The sequence below is a fragment of the Monodon monoceros genome, unplaced genomic scaffold (genome assembly GCF_005190385.1).
Source record: "Monodon monoceros isolate NGI ecotype Baffin Bay Population unplaced genomic scaffold, NGI_Narwhal_1 Super_Scaffold_13, whole genome shotgun sequence".
Lineage (NCBI taxonomy): Eukaryota > Metazoa > Chordata > Mammalia > Artiodactyla > Monodontidae > Monodon > Monodon monoceros.
This window is the reverse complement of record NW_021703769.1, coordinates 14,090,018-14,105,955: the sequence shown is the minus strand read 5'-3', so window position 1 is coordinate 14,105,955 and position 15,938 is coordinate 14,090,018. Positions and strand designations below refer to the sequence as shown.

The 15,938-nt window shown below is 48.7% G+C and overlaps 1 protein-coding gene across 2 annotated transcripts in view; it reads right to left on the bottom strand.

Moving 5' to 3' along the window:
• The window catches only part of ELMO2 (engulfment and cell motility 2), a 38,339-nt gene extending 34,754 nt beyond the window's left edge, over nt 1–3,585 (bottom strand). For both annotated transcript variants that reach the window (XM_029219818.1, XM_029219823.1), the window contains exon 1: nt 3,526–3,585. The gene's annotated coding sequence lies outside the window, so the exon portion shown is untranslated. The remainder of the gene's footprint in view (nt 1–3,525) is intronic.
• Nucleotides 3,586–15,938: the final 12,353 nt, after the last annotated feature.

Sequence of the window (15,938 nt, the reverse complement as noted above, 5' to 3'; positions counted from 1 at the left end):
TGCCTCAGTTTCTGGAACTGAAACAGAAACTGAAGTGGAAAACACAGATGAACCAGAAGTACTGTCTGCCTTCACGGGACCGCGGCTGCCGCGGGAAGGCAGAGCCTGTGTGGGCATGGGGTGCGCGGGGCTGAGAAGCCCTGGGTTATGACTGAAACCCCGGGCTGGGGGCCCGACTCCTTCAATACTGACCCCAACCACACAGCATTGTTCTCACTGCAAAACCAGGCCAAGCCTCTCATTTTACAAATAAGGGAACTGAGGTCCAGAGAAGCTGGCAAGGCCACACCAGCAGTCAGGAACCAAAGAAGGCCTTGGCGCTCCCTTCTGGGTTAGTCCTGCCCCTGCAGCACAGGGGACCTGACTGCCCAGCTCTGCCATGAGCACAAGCCTCTTCGGACTTCAGGTCCTGATATGCATGAGGAGGTCTCGTCCAACCTTGACCTTCTAGCGAGGCAGAGTAACTTAACGAGGTAAGGAGCTTGTGTTCTGGAGTGGAACAGACCTAGGTTTGGATCCCAGTTCTAAGAATTTCCTTATCTGTTAAATGGGGATTCGAATCAACCCTACTCCATAAAGTTGCTGTGAACATTGGGTGGGATTATATACGTAAATCATTTAAGCATAATACCTGACACAGAGTAAGCAGAATTCCAACAGTGTGAACTTGAAGAAGTTGCAAAAGCACTGTAACCATGTATCCCTGGCATAAAAAAGCCCTACCTGCCAGGCTTTAGTATACTGATGACAGAATGAGAGAACATATGTGAAGGCAATCGGGGAGGAAAATCAATATAAAATTCTTATTATTATTATTTTTCTCCTAGCAGAAGAACCTTGGAGAGCTTCATAGTCAGTTCCAGAGCGTGGCCTATACAATGCCTGGCACATAACAGGTGCTCAACAAATCTTTTCTAGTGACTCAATTAAAACCAGTATGTCTAATGGGTTTACAAACTCTGGCTGCTTAAGCAGTCAGACGGGTAAGTAAATACGCCAAGCAGCACCTATGTGGGAACTGTAGCCAACTACGAAGTACCCCCCTACCCCTGCAGAGGAATCCAAATCCGCACTTGGAAACACATTACCCAGCGTGGCCTAGACAGCCACTGCAGCCTCTGCACACCACCGTCTCCGGTTCTTCATTACACCGCCCGGTGTCCTGCACCTCATCTAATCATTCTGTGGTCTGGTCTGGTCTTTCCAAGTACCCAGTAGGCGTCCTGAAGATGAGGGCTGTGATCTATACTCCCCAGCCACCCTAAATGGCCTAGAACAGTGCTGGCCTCACGGGAGTGGGGACCTCAACTCAGTGAGCAACTGTTGAACTGAACAGCCAGACTGTTGACTCAGGCCCTGTACAAGATGCTGCGGCCTGGGTACATTTTTCTACCCAGGTGCCGGGACCAGGCTGAGTTGGTGCTGAATGTGCTGAGCTCCGGTGACTGGATCAAGAAGCACTGGCCTTGCAGGTTTTTTCTTCAACTGCATCAAATCCACTTGTTCCTGAGCCACCTAGGCAGGTGGTACTGATGCACCCAGACACACTGTCTCTTCATGGATGAAACCGAATATGCAGACACCCACAGGTGCCATTGTTTTCTAGTTTAGCCCCCACTTCCTGCACCCCCAGACTCCCCTGGCACCTTCTCGAGGCAGCATAGGGTACAGAAGGACCAAACTCCACATGAACAGATGGAGGTCCTGGTCCTCACCTTGCCTCCTCCCCTCACAAAGTTTAGGATGGTTGCTGGCAGGCAACATAACTTCTAGGAGCTTCATTACGTTTACTAGTAAAATGCAGACAACAATAATTATCTCAAAAGGTTAAAGGCAACTAAATGCCACAGGTATGTAAAGCTTCTAGCACTGCTCGCCCCTACATGTGGCTATTGAGCACCTGTAATGTGTTTACCATGAGCTGAGATGGGCTCTAAGTGTAGAACACAGGCCAGATTTCAAGGGCTTAGTACACACACAGAAATGTGAAATATTAATAATGCTTTTAACACTGAGTATATGTCAAAAGAATATCATTCTGGAATCTATTAGGTTAAGTAAAATATATTACAAAACGTAATGTCGCTTGTTTCTTTTTGCTTAATGTGGCTACTAAAAATTCTGTAACTACAGATATTGCATTATCTTTCCATCGGACAGCATTATTCTAGCACAGAGCCTGGCACAGTTTTTGTGTAGGACATCAGAGACGACTCACACCTTGTTCCTCCTACCAGAGCCAAGTCCTCCATTCATTTAGTACATATTTACAGTGCCTGGCTCTGGGCAAGATGCTGGAGATACAAGGAGCAAAAGCAGACACTATCTTTTTCCTTGTGGACCTTATTATCTGGTGGGAACAGACAGACATGAATATTTTCATAAATAAATGTAAAACCGCAGCTCTTCAAGTGTTGTGAAGGAGAAGTACAGAGGGTGATGAAAGTGGGGAATTCACTGGGTGGGGGAATCGAGGACCAGGGACTCCTCCTGGGGAAGTGATACTTGAGTGGAGATTTCAAAGATAAAGGGGAGTTGACAGGAATAAGCCAGGCGAGGAAGATAAGCCCAGGGAGCAGGAAGGCTGAGGGTGAAGACCCTGAGTTAGGCCAGGGCTTCGTATGTAGAAGGAACACGAAAAGACCAGTGTGACAAGAGAATTGGGCAAGAGGGGTTAGTAGACTGAGACTAGGGAGGAGAGGTCGGTGGGATTCCATCTCCAGGGCTTGGGTGAGGATCTGGGGCTGGCCCTGCAGGAGGTGGAAGCCAGCCAGTTACAAGCAACCGAGCGTCCGGATCTGATCTGTATTTTGAAAAGATCCCTCTGACCACGGTGCGAAGCCCGCTGGGGAGCGGCGCAAGTGCCTGTGTGCAGATCGGTTATGGACACTGCATCAATCCAGGTAAGAGGCGAGAGATGCCTGAACTGAGGAGGAAGCGGCGGAGATGCAAGTAGACGGTCTGGGGGGGGGGTCACTGAGCCGGCCGGATCGACGGGGCGGGGTGATGAGCAGTGTCTGTGTGTGTAGGAGGGGGTGGCGATGTCAAGGGAGACTCCGAGGCTTCGGATGGGTGCCACCCAGCCCCAACACTCTTTGGGCTCCTATCGAGCTCTCTCCCATCTGGTCCCTCTCCCGTACCCTCCCTCCCCGCACCGTCTCGTCTCGCCCCCGGGTTTCATCCTCCCACCCTCCTCCTCCCCTACCCCGCGACCCCTACCCGGCCCAGCCCCCGCTCCTCTAGGCCTGGTCCGCCCTCTTCCCCACCCGTCGTCGACCCTTCTGGGTCGGAGACCCAGTGACCCTCTGGCCTGGCGGACCCACTTGGGTCGCAACCCCTCAGGGGCTTGTCGAACCTGCGCGGTGCATCCCAGGCCGGCCCTCTCCAGCCCCCCAGGCCCCTGGGCAGAAGCAGGCCGCAGCCCTCCGCCTACTTCCCGGCCCGGCCTCTCCGCCCCGCGTCCCTCGGGCCAGGGCCCTCCCCGCGGCCTGGCGCGCCCCGACCCCCGGCGCGTCCCACACTCACCAGGGAGCCGACCTAGGCCCAGCTCCCGCGCCCAGGTCTCTCACCCGCCGCTCCACTAGCCTCCGCCGGCCCCGCCTTCTCGGGGCCCCGCCCCACGCAGGCCGACCCGGGCTCCTATTGCTCCATTTCACCGTCACGCTGAACTCTCCTTCTTCAATTGGGTTGGTTGCCTGTCACTCAAAAGAGGGCGGGACCAGCTGCCGGGGCTGGGAGCGAGGAGCCGCCGGTCCCCGCCCTGCTAGCGGAGGCCTCTTAAAGACACAGGCTGTCTCCCCCGCCGCGGGCTATGGGTTTTGGAAGAATGGGATTTCTCAGCAAACGCAAGAGGCTGCATTTCTTTCCCCCCATCCCCCCATCGCTCCCCGAAACTTTTCTTTTGGCACAGCCCGTGTTCCTTGTCATAAATCAGAGGTTTTGAGGGCTCAGATGTCCTCTGGTGGCACTCAGCCCGGTGCCCAGCACGCATGTAACGCACTCAACAGTGGGATAAGTGTGGTTTGGAGAACTGAGTGGGAGGTGACAGTCGTGTCAGAGGCTTTGAGCAGCCGCGGCTGCTCACCACCGAGCCGGAGCTAATTATACCGGCACCCAGGGCTGACGGTGGGCGCGGAGCAGAGGCAGAGGGGTACAGCTCAGCTGTACTGTTGGTAGGGACCCGTGGGAGGTGGTATTCGTCACTGCACCTGCAGATCGGAACAAGGCTGGGCACTGCGCCAGCGCCTCACTCGTGCCACGTCCCTTTACACTCACAGCCACTCTGATGTAGGTGTTATGTGGGTCCCCTGATCGTACAACTAGTGATGGGCAGAGCAAGAGGCCAGCCTGTGCTTGTTTGATTCTAAAGTCTATGCTCTAACCATTTTGTCTCACAGATCCTTACAACCACCCCGAGGGGTGGGTATTTTGTTGTCCGTTTTATAGATGCTCAAGGGAGAGACTCAATAATGAAACTGATACTCAGCAAAGACACTAAATAACGACTGCCATTTATATAGCACTTCACAGTCTGCAAAGCATCTGAAAAGCAGTTTTACATATATTGTTTCATTTGATCCTCAAAACATCTTGGAACTGAAGATGGTATTTATTAGTCCTCTTTTACTGGTGAATACAACGATGCTCACAGAGGTTGAGGCTTAGTAATAGCTAACATCACTACAGCCCTTGCAGAAGTCACCAGCAAACTTTCCATAAATATCCAGATAGTGAATGCTTTTCGCTATACAGTCTCTGTCAAAACTGTTCAGCTGTGCTGTTGTAGTGTGAAAGCAGCCACAGACAATGTAAACCCATGAGGGTGACTGTGTTCCAATGCAGCTTTATTTACAAAATAAATAGGCGTTGGCCTGTGGCTGTAAGTTGCCCACCCCCAGTCTACAGTGCTTTGGTTACCAAAGCCTTTTACAGACCATTGCTTTGTGGAACCCTCACAGCAACATTGTTATTATTCATACTCTTCTTTTTAATTATTAATGAATTATTACTGTTTTTTAAAAATAAATAAATTTATTTATTTATTTATTGGCTGCGATGGGTCTCGGTTGCTGCGTGCAGTCTTTCTCTAGTTGCGGCGAGCAGGAGCTACTCTTCGTTGTGGTGCACGGGCTTCTCATTGTGGTGGCTTCTCTTGTTGTGAAGCATGGGCTTCAGTAGTTGTGGCGCGCAGGCTTAGCTGCTCCATGGAATGTGGGATCTTCCTGGACCAGGGCTCGAACCCGTGTCCCCTGCATTGGCAGGTGGATTCTCCACTGTGCCACCAGGGAAGCCCGAATTATTATTGTTGATGACGTTATCATCCTCATCATTTTACAAAGAAAAATCAAAGGCTTCGCAAGGTTAAGGAGTATACCTGAGGTCAACTCAGGAACTAGAACTCAGGTCCAGCTTTCCTCATTCCCAATTTCATCTTCTGACTACAAAACTGGGTTGTGAGAAGGCATGAGAGTTCCACCTTCGTCTAGCAGATCTTTTTCCTGCCCCACTGCAAGATGACAGGCCAAGTTCATTTTACCTTTCCCAGGCTCCAGGGGTAACTCCTGTAATTCCCCTCTTCGGGGACATTCTCCCACTTCTTCCTGCCTTCCCCATTTACTGCAGCCCATAAACACCTCTCCCTCCCTGAACCCCCAAGGGCTTATACCCAGCAACCTTTTATATTTTTATCACTTTTTAAAAACTTTTTATTTTACATTGGAGTATAGTTCATTAACAATGTTGTGTTAGTTTCAGGTGTACAGCAAAGTGATTCAGTTATACATATGCATGTGTCTATTCTTTTTCAAATTCTTTTCCCATTTAGGTTGTTACATAATATTGAGCAGAATTCCCTGTGCTATACAATAGGTCCTTGCTGGTTATCTATTTTAAATATAGCAGTGTGTACATGTCAATCCCAAACTCTCTAACTCTCCCCCCCCCACCTCCCCTGGTAACCATAAGTTCGTTCTCTAGTCTGTGAGTATGTTTCCCCAGCAGCCTTTTATTACTAAGAATAGAATCTGCTGGAAAATAGGCTCCACGTGGGCAATGACTTCCGTGGAGTCTGCTAGCTGTCCGCCAAAACCCCTTCTCCCAGCCTTGTGACGATGATAATGTGCTAGGGGATGATAGGATCACCAAATAGAAAGTGTCAGTGTCCCTGAATGGAGCAGAATGCTACCTGCTGACCTGGAACAATTCTAGATCGCTTCATACCCTCATGTGAAAGAGAAGTAATCCTTGTTCTTTAAGCCACTGATTTTTTGGGAGGAGAGGGGGTTGAGTGAAAGCTTCCTTAAATTTTGTGCTCTGGGTATCTCACTTGCTTCACGGTAGTCCTGGCCCTGCTCAGTACACATTTATCCAAGGAATAAATCATTCACTTTAGCTTTACAATACTTTGTCTCTTCCCCCCCCCCCCCATTTGCCAGTGCAGGTTCTTTAATTGCAAGTTTCAGGAACCAACTCTGATAAGGAGTATATTGGCAGGCTAGTAGCTAATTCACAGAGGTGACAGGAAGCTGGAGGACTAGGCTTAGAAAAGGCTGGAGATGCTTTGGGCATTTAGATAGGCAAAATGCATTAGTTCCATCCTTTTGTCCCCTTTCTTTTTTATTTTATTTTATTTTATTTTTTAACATCTTTATTGGAGTATAATTGCTTTACAATGGTGTGTTAGTTTCTGCTTTATAACAAAGTGAATCAGTTATACATATACATATGTTCCCATATCTCTTCCCTCTTGTGTCTCCCTCCCTCCCACCCTCCCTATCCCACCTCTCCAGGTGGTCACAAAGCACCGAGCTGATGTCCCTGTGCTATGCGGCTGCTTCCCACTAGCTATCTACCTTACGTTTGGTAGTGTGTATATGTCCATGCCTCTCTCTCGCTTTGTCACAGCTTACCCTTCCCTCTCCCCATATCCTCAAGTCCATTCTCTAGTAGGTCTGTGTCTTTATTCCTGTCTTACCCCTAGGTTCTTCATGACATTTTTTTTTCTTAAATTCCATATATATGTGTTAGCATACGGTATTTGTCTTTCTCTTTCTGACTTACTTCACTCTCTGTGACAGACTCTAGGTCTATCCACCTCATTACAAATAGCTCAATTTCGTTTCTTTTTATAGCTGAGTAATATTCCATTGTATATATGTGCCACATCTTCTTTATCCATTCATCCGATGATGGACACTTAGGTTGTTTCCACCTCCGGGCTACTGTAAATAGAGCTGCAATGAACATTTTGGTACATGACTCTTTTTGAATTATGGTTTTTCTCAGGGTATATGCCCAGTAGTGGGATTGCTGGGTCATATGGTAGTTCTATTTGTAGTTTTTTAAGGAACCTCCATATTGTTCTCCACAGTGGCTGTATCAATTTACATTCCCACCAACAGTGCAAGAGGGTTCCCTTTTCTCCACACCCTCTCCAGCATTTATTGTTTGTAGATTTTTTGATGATGGCCATTCTGACTGGTGTGAGATGATATCTCATTGTAGTTCTGATTTGCATTTCTCTAATGATTAATGATGTTGAGCATTCTTTTATGTGTCTGTTGGCAATCTGTATATCTTCTTTGGAGAAATGTCTATTTAGGTCTTCTGCCCATTTTTGGATTGGGTTGTTTCTCCCCTTTCTTGAGCAGACCTTTTTTTTTTTTTTTTTTTTGCAGTACGCGGGCCTCTCACTGCTGTGGCCTCTCCCGTTGCGGAGCACAGGCTCCGGACACGCAGGCTCAGCGGCCATGACTCACGGGCCCAGCCGCTCTGCGGCACATGGGATCCTCCCAGACCGGGGCACGAACCTGTGTCCCCTGCATCGGCAGGCGGACTCTCAACCACTGTGCCACCAGGGAAGCCCATCAGATCAGACCTTTCTTTGATCAGAGTCAAGGTCCCTGGAGCAAGAGTCCAGTGGCTGAGTTAAGGTAACATGCCCTCCCCTTAGCTAAGGAAGGCAGGCGCCCAGACTGACAGCTCCACCAAGACTACTACACAAGACAAGAATTCCAGATCCCTCCACCTCCACTCCCAGCTGCTACCCCTGGGCAACTGAGGCCAGATGTCCTGTTTTCAGGCTGAGATCAGCTAAGACATGTGCCTGAAGCTGAATGTTATCATTATACGAACCCAGCACAGTGTATGGCAGCTGGTATGGCAAAATAGTTACGATCCCTCGGGCTTGTTAGTATACAGAGCCCTTTGTAACTGTTGGACTGCTCTTCGCAGGCCCCTAAGACCAAAGAAAGAGTCCGGAGACAGAGACAGAGACAGAGACATCAGTGGCTTATTGGGCAGGGGTCTCTTACACAAAGGTTCCAGAATGACCCCCCACTGTGTGTGGTAGATGGTGGGCAAGACAAGGCAGCAGTCTCCCCTTGCAACCTGGGGGAGAAGGAGGGTACCCTTTATAGGGGGAATTGGCACATCAGTTACCAGGGACTAATTAAGCCCTATAATTAAGAGAATTGGATAGTCATGTGAGTGAAGCAGGACCTGGTTGAGCAGGGGATGTAGAGAGAGCAAGAAAACAGCCATCTTGAATGGCCTAACCATACAGTTACTTACCAGCTGTGCGTTCTTGGGTAAGTTACTAGATCTCTCTGAGGCTCAGTCTCCTCATCTGTACAATGGGGATAATAACAGTACCAACCTTGATGGATTGTCATGAGAATTAAATGAGATACAGTAAATGTCCAATACTTAGCAGGGTGCCAGGCACATAATACGTGCTCAAAAAATTGTATGTAGTTTTAATAATTATAGCAGGCCTTCAATAAGTATTCATTGTGTTTTTTTAGTTCCTCTAAAACCACATCTGAAACTGGAGCATATCAAAATACTTCTCCCAGTTCTCCAATCCTTTGACTTCCATATTTGTGTAGTCTGGCCTCTGTGGCCTCACTTCCCCCCCTACCCAGCTCACCGCCTTACCCTGTTCTTCACTATCATCACGCCCTTGTGTTCACCCTCAACTCCCGTGCCCCCTTCTCTCTCCATCTACTCACCTGCAGAATCCCAACTCTGCTTAAACCTAAATCACCACCTGTCACACCTGTGCCCAGCAATTAACTGGGGCCAGAGAAAAGTACAGACCCTCAAATGGGTCCTCCCCATCATGGGGAAATCCCTGGCCAATTCACTCTCACTCACCCAGAGGCTATCTCGAATCTTCTCTCTTCTGCCCTCAACTCCTTACTCTTAACTGATGACCTTCTTATCTCGCTGACAAAAAAAAAGCGTCTCCTCCTGTTACAAATGCACCTTCTCTGATCCTCCGTAAGGGCAATCCTATAGGTGCAGGTGTATTTCATCCCCTCTCCCCTACAAATCGATGCTTTGGTTATTCCTCTCAGCATCCACCTATGCCACACTGTGGTCCATCTTTAGAGTGCTGGGGGGCTTAGACAAAACTGTCACCATCATCTAAAAGACTTCAGATGGTCTGCCACTTGACTACTTTCCACGCTCCCGTAGCTCACTCTGCTTGAGTCTTACAGGTCTAATTTCCCATTCCTTGAACACAGTTTCTTCCCACCTCTGTGCCTTTGCACTTGCTGTTCCCTCTCCTGGAATGCTCTTTCCCCAATCATCACATGGCTTACTCTTCACTTTATTCAATAGGTCATGGTCTAATACCTTCTCAGGCAAGTCTTCCCTGACCACCCTATCTTCTCTGATCCAGCCCCTCCAACCCCACTCTGTTTCCTTATCCTGCTCCAATCTCCTTTATTGCACTTGATGTCATATGACTACTTTGTTTTCTGACTTCCACGTTACTTATAGACTCCATGACAGCAGGGATGCTGATGGTCGTGTCCCTGGCTATATTCCCAGCACCTAGAGCGTATCTAGTACATAGTACATGGTCAATATCTTATGTATTGCACCATCAAATAAACAAAAAGACACCATGGATAACTTGTCTCTATGAACTTGACTCGTGCTATGGTTGAATCTTCCTAAACACTCATAAGTTAAGCATGTCCCTTCTCACAAACAATTATTGTTGAAATACAATTCCTGCCACCATATCAGAAGGATTTCTGATATGGTGGCTCATAAAAATCGAAACCTACATTTATCTGCTAAAAGAAATAGAACCCATATTTATTATGGGTCTACTATGTGCCAAGACTTATGTTGGGGACTGTTACATACATGATCTCATTTAAAACTGCAAAATTTAGGGACTTCCCTGGTGGCACAGTGGTTAAGAATCTGCCTGCCAATGCAGGGGACACAGGTTCGAGCCCTGGTGCAGGAAGATCCCACATGCCACGGAGCAACTAAGCCCGTGAGCCACAACTACTGAAGCCCTTGTGCCTGGAGGCCGTGGTCCGCAACAAGAGAAGCACCGCAATGAGAAGCCCGTGCACCACAATAAAGAGTAGTCCACTTGCTGCAACTAGAGAAAGCCCGTGTGCAGCAGCGAAGACCCAATGCAGCCAAAAATAAATACACAAATACATTTATTAAAAAAAAACAAACTGCCAATTTTCAATGGAGCTCTAGGGTGTCCTTTTATTTATTATGATTTTTATTTCATTTTTGGCTGCATTGGGTCTTCGTTGCAGTGTGCAGGCTTTTCTCTTATTGCGGCAAGCAGGGCCTACTCTTCGTTGCAGTGCACAGGCTTCTCATTGTGGTGGCTTCTCTTGTTGCGGAGCACGGGCTCCAGGCACACGGGCTTCAGTAGTTGTGGCACACAGCCTCAGTAGTTGTGGCTCGCAGGCTCTAGAGCGCAGGCTCAGTACTTGTGGTACACAGGCTTAGTTGCTCCACAGCATGTGGGATCTTCCCGGACCAGGGATCGAACCCGTGTCCCCTGCATTGGCAGGTGGATTCTTAGCTACTGCACCACCAAGGAAGCCCCAGGGTGCCCATTTTACAGATGAGGAAGACTGAGGTTTAGAGATGCAAAGAAACTTGCCACACAGCCTGTTTTGTACCCAAGTCAGTCTGACCTCACAGTACATGACCTTCTTTTTATACTCATCACTGAAAACAATACACCTGGGCGTTTCACTCTTTTCGTCAAACACTTGTTAGGCCGGGATTACATATGAGACTTTGCGCTAAGGTCTTTACATGATTTATCTCCTTCGATCCTCACATTCCTATGAGGTACATACTCTTATTACCTTTATTATACAAATGAAGAAACTGAGGCACCGAGAGTTAGCCATTTGCCCAGGTTATTTGGTGGAGTGGTGAAGCCAATATTAAAATCCAATTCTAATTTCAAGACCTGGGTCTCTCCTGCAACATTGCTCTGTCTCCCTTAAGACATCTCTCTGCCTCAGAAAGAGAAGAAAAATGACTAAACCAGGCGACTAAAGCATCATTAAGAGCAGTCATGGTGACTTGGTTCTTTCAGTGGGAAGCAAAGGGCAGGAGGCAGACAGCAAGTCTAGCTTCAGCTCTTGCAGGTTGGGGGTTCACATAACGGACGATAACTTAATTTGCGAAGATCGTTCCTCCAGGAACTGGGGGCTTACCTTATATGTGTGTGAGCGGAAGCGGAGCAGGGCGTGGGAGGTGGAGACCTTGGTGAGCTGTCAGCTGTCAGCCCCAGCAGGGACCTGCTCCAGCCGCTTGTGTGAGCCCGGAGCCCTCTGCTGGCGTAGGAAATCATCTACCAGCATCCGTCGCTCCGTGTGTGTGCGCGCGCGCGTGGGCGCGTGTTGCGGCAGGGCATCAGGGGACCGTATTCAGTGTATTCAGTGAGATTTGCAAAATGGCTAGCACACCTAGTAAACAGAACTAATAGCTACCACTTACCAATATAGCATTAGGGTAGGGACAGGCACTGTTTTAAGGATTTTACATTAATTTTATTTACTCTTAGGGACTTTTACATACTGCATTTAATTGAACCTTCACCCCAACGCGCTGAAGTCAGGATTATTATTATTATTACTCCCATTTTTCACAAGAGGAAACTGAAGCACAGACAGGTTAAGTCATTTGCTCTATGGCTCTTAAGTGGCAGGTCTGGGGCTTGAACAAGTGGACTCTAACCTTGGCGTCCATGCCCTGGAAACCACCAAATGGCCATTCTTTAGATCCGGAGAGCCCTGCCCGCCCCCCGCCCCGGCAAGTACCCTGTAAATGGCTTCACTGAGAGAGGACACACAGCAATGGCTCAATAATTTCTTAGAAAATGGCAAGCATACTAGGATTTGGTGGTGAATCTGCTGCTTTCTGGACTCAAGCGGGGGCGGGGAAGGGGGCGGGGGACTGCTCTTACAGCCCACTGCATCCCTCCAAACCGGAGATGAGCCCCTGGCCAACGCGAAGCTGGGCTCCCTGGATCTAATTCTCCAGCGGGAAGAGCTTAGTTACAACAGAAGCAGAGCATCCTAAATAATAATGTGAAATACTTAGCAGCCAGTGAGGCATGACGATCAGAACAGACAGCTCCTGGAGAAGATTCCTAGAGGGTTTCTCTGCCCCTTCCAGGGCCGCTTTGCTTTAACCCTTTAGTTACTGGAATGTGGGGAGGTGAAGGGGTTAGAGGTGGCGGGAGAGGTCAGGGCTGCTCGGGGAGTGGAGAAAACGCTCAGGGGTTTGAGGCATCTACTATTTACCAGCTAATAATGCGTGGGAATTTCACTACTTTAACGATTGCTATGGCTATGCAGTCTGAGTATTGCCATGTTTACCGTGGGTCCTCAGGCAGTTTGCCTGACCTCGCTGAAATGTATTATCCTTATCTGTAAAATAGGGATAATACTAGAAATTGATTCGTGGGGCTGGTGAGGGAGTTATATGAGGTAAAACCAAGTAAAGTTTCTGCTTGTAGCTCTGAGTAGGCGTTCAATCATTGGGGGTTGTTATTAATGGCCAAACAGATGTGGGGGGTGTGTGTGTGTGTGTGTGTGTTGGGTGTGGGGGGAGAGTGAGGTAGCCTTGCTGACCCAGGGCCCCTTTGACTCATCATCCCTTGTCTTCATCCCTCTAATTGTAAGCCCAGCCCTAGAGATCAGAGCCTGGGTGTGGGGTAAGGGTTCCTGTATTGGCCGATGCTTCCTTTGCTCCCTAAACACCTCCATGAGTGTTATTGAACTGGCCTGGTTTGTCTGGAGCAGGTGCCTGTTTCTTGAGAAGCTGAGGTGGCCATGGTAGAAGAAATGAAGACCCACTCTTGGGACTTCCCTAGAGGTCCAGTGGTTAAGACTCCATGCTTCCACTACAGAGGTCGCAGGTTTGATCCCTGGTCGGGGAGCTAAGATCCCACATGCCATGGCCAGAAAATTAATCTTGCTAGAGGGCCTGGCCGTGGAGGTCTGGCTGGGGGAGGAGACCATGTGGAGGGGCTCCTGTTTATTGTAGGAAGACTCCCCTACTTGAGAGTTTATCTGTTCTTTCCACAAATATTTGCTGAGTGCTTGGTGTACGCCAGCCACTGGTTGTATAGTGGTGAGCAAAACAAATGCAGTCTCTGCCCTCAGAGCATTCATAGCCCTGCAGGGGAGATAGACAGCAAACAAACAAGCAAATAACTAACTAAATTAATTAATTAATTTAAAAATGTGTTATTATAAACAGGGATAAATGTTATAGGAGAATGATTAGGCTCATTTCCCCACATTTCAGCAACTAAAGCAGGAGGACTGCACAGTCATGGAGGTCCTCTCTGAGGAGGTGATGATTATATTGAGACTTGATGGATGAATAGGAGTTTTCCAGGTGAAGGGTGAAGGGGAGAGTGTTCCAGGCAGAAGGGCCAGCAATGTGGGAAGACCTGGAGGTAGGAGAGATCCTGACTTGAACTGGGTCGTTAGATCAAACAAAGGGAAGAGAAGGGCAGGGAGAAGACAGCTAATGCAGGTCTTGTCAGCTCTGCTGTGGAGAGTTTCAGTTTTGTTCTACGTGCAACAGGAATCCATGAGAGGGTTGGAAGCAGGGGAATGACACGATCCAATTTGAGTTTTGCAAAAAGATCTCTTGGGTGCTGTGATCAGATTGTGTTGAGAATGGCTGGTAGGATTCAAAGATGGAAGCAGGAGGACCAAATGGGATGTGAATATTAAAAAGCCTGTGCACTCCTAGGAAAAGACTGATTTTTCTATAGTCCTAGTAATAAATAAACAACAGAACTGGTCTTAAACCTGTCTAACAGGTCAAGGGCAACTCACGTCACTGATCCTGCCTCTGAAACCAACCAATCAGTGACAGTCTGTGCTTTGAAAACCAGCCAATCTGCAGTGGATTCACTGAAAGGAACATGCTTCTGAGGCTGGCATCACCCCACTCCCGCTTTTGGAACCAATGTAATCCCGAAGCAAACTCTTCCCCAAACCTATGTAAGGTTAACCGTTTGCTTTGCTCATGAGGCTGTGCTGAGCAGCCATGTGCTCCTGTACATAAGGAAGCACTAAATGTAGCTGGTTGCCATGTGCTCCTGTACGTAAGGAAGCACTAAATGTAGCTGGTTGCCATCCTGAGTGGTAGTCTCATACTCCAACAGAGCTCCTTACAGTCATCCAGGCTACGGATGACGATGGTTTGTCCTCCTGTCACTGCTGAGGATGTCCTGCTGGGGTCTGTGCTGCTGGCTCTCGCTGGTCCAGTCTTCAATGGCTGACCAATCCTCTTTTGAAGTTCACCCACTTCCATTGGAGATTTTATGTCTTCATTTAGGTGTACGGTCACATCTTGGCCTAGGGGATGGTCTACCCCTTCCAGGCTATGTATGAGTCAGGGTCTATCTAGTCAGGAGTTAGAAACCACACCAGTTCTTTAAAAGAGATCAATCAATATAAAGCATTATTAACTAGGTATAAAGTTGTTAAGTAGATAACTAAAAAAGGATCAAAAGAACTCGATGTTGTCACAGAGGCAGTGGCTGCAGGAAGCATCTACCACCTCTAAGGCTCAAGGAACAAAGGAAAGACATTGGCGTTATTAAAACTTAGACGTGGTTTCAGAAACCTCTGAGGAGGGGTTCCCGGCCAGCTTGTGCTGGTGTCTGAGCTCAGAGGAGGGGCTATGAGTGTGGGATGCAGACCTTTGACGACGGGGTGCTGCACAGCAGGTGCTGGTGTCTGCAGGGGCATAAGAAGGCTTCTGTAAGTGTTTAAAAACCTGCAAACTGGATTCAACTGGTGTTACAGGAAGAAATGGCCACTGCCAAGGTCAATGAGTGATGCTGGGGTGATGCTCACAGGAATCCCATGAAAGAAGATGGGAGGGCTTCCCTGGTGGCACAGTGGTTAAGAATCCGCCTGCTAATGCAGGGGACACGGGTTCAAGCCCTGGTCTGGGAAGATCCCACATGCCATGGAGCAACTAAGCCTGTGCACGACAACTACTGAGCCTGTGTTCTAGAGCCCGTGAGCCACAACTACTGAAACCCGCATGCCTAGAGCCCGTGCTCCGCAACTAGAGTAGCCACCGCTATCCACAACTAGAGAAAGCCCGCGCGCAGCAACGAAGACCCAACGCAGCCAAAAATAAATAAATAAATAAAATAAATTTTTTTAAAAATGGGGAAGGTAGTGGCGCAGTGGTTGAGAGTCCGCCTGCCGATGCAGAGGACGTGGGTTTGTGCCTCGGTCCGGGAAGATCCCACGTGCCGCGGAGCGGCTGGGCCCGTGAGCCATGGCCGCTGAGCCTGCGCGTCCGGAGCCTGTGCTCCGCAACGGGAGAGGCCACAACAGTGAGAGGCCCGCGTACCGTAAAAAAAAAAAAAAGGGGGAAGAGCAGGTCCTTTTCCTCTTCCAGGCTTGCAGCTCCTGTGAGTACTCCCCCTTCCCCTTAGCAGAGACTAGAAGGGGACTGCTGGCAAAGCTGCAGTGCAGTTCTCAGAATCCCAGCGCCAGCACCACAAAGCAGTGAGTGGGAATGTGGGTTTCAGCTGAGAGACAATAGCTTGATAACTGAATAGGTGACATTCTATATCTCTGTTTCTAGCCCGTGTTTTGGTT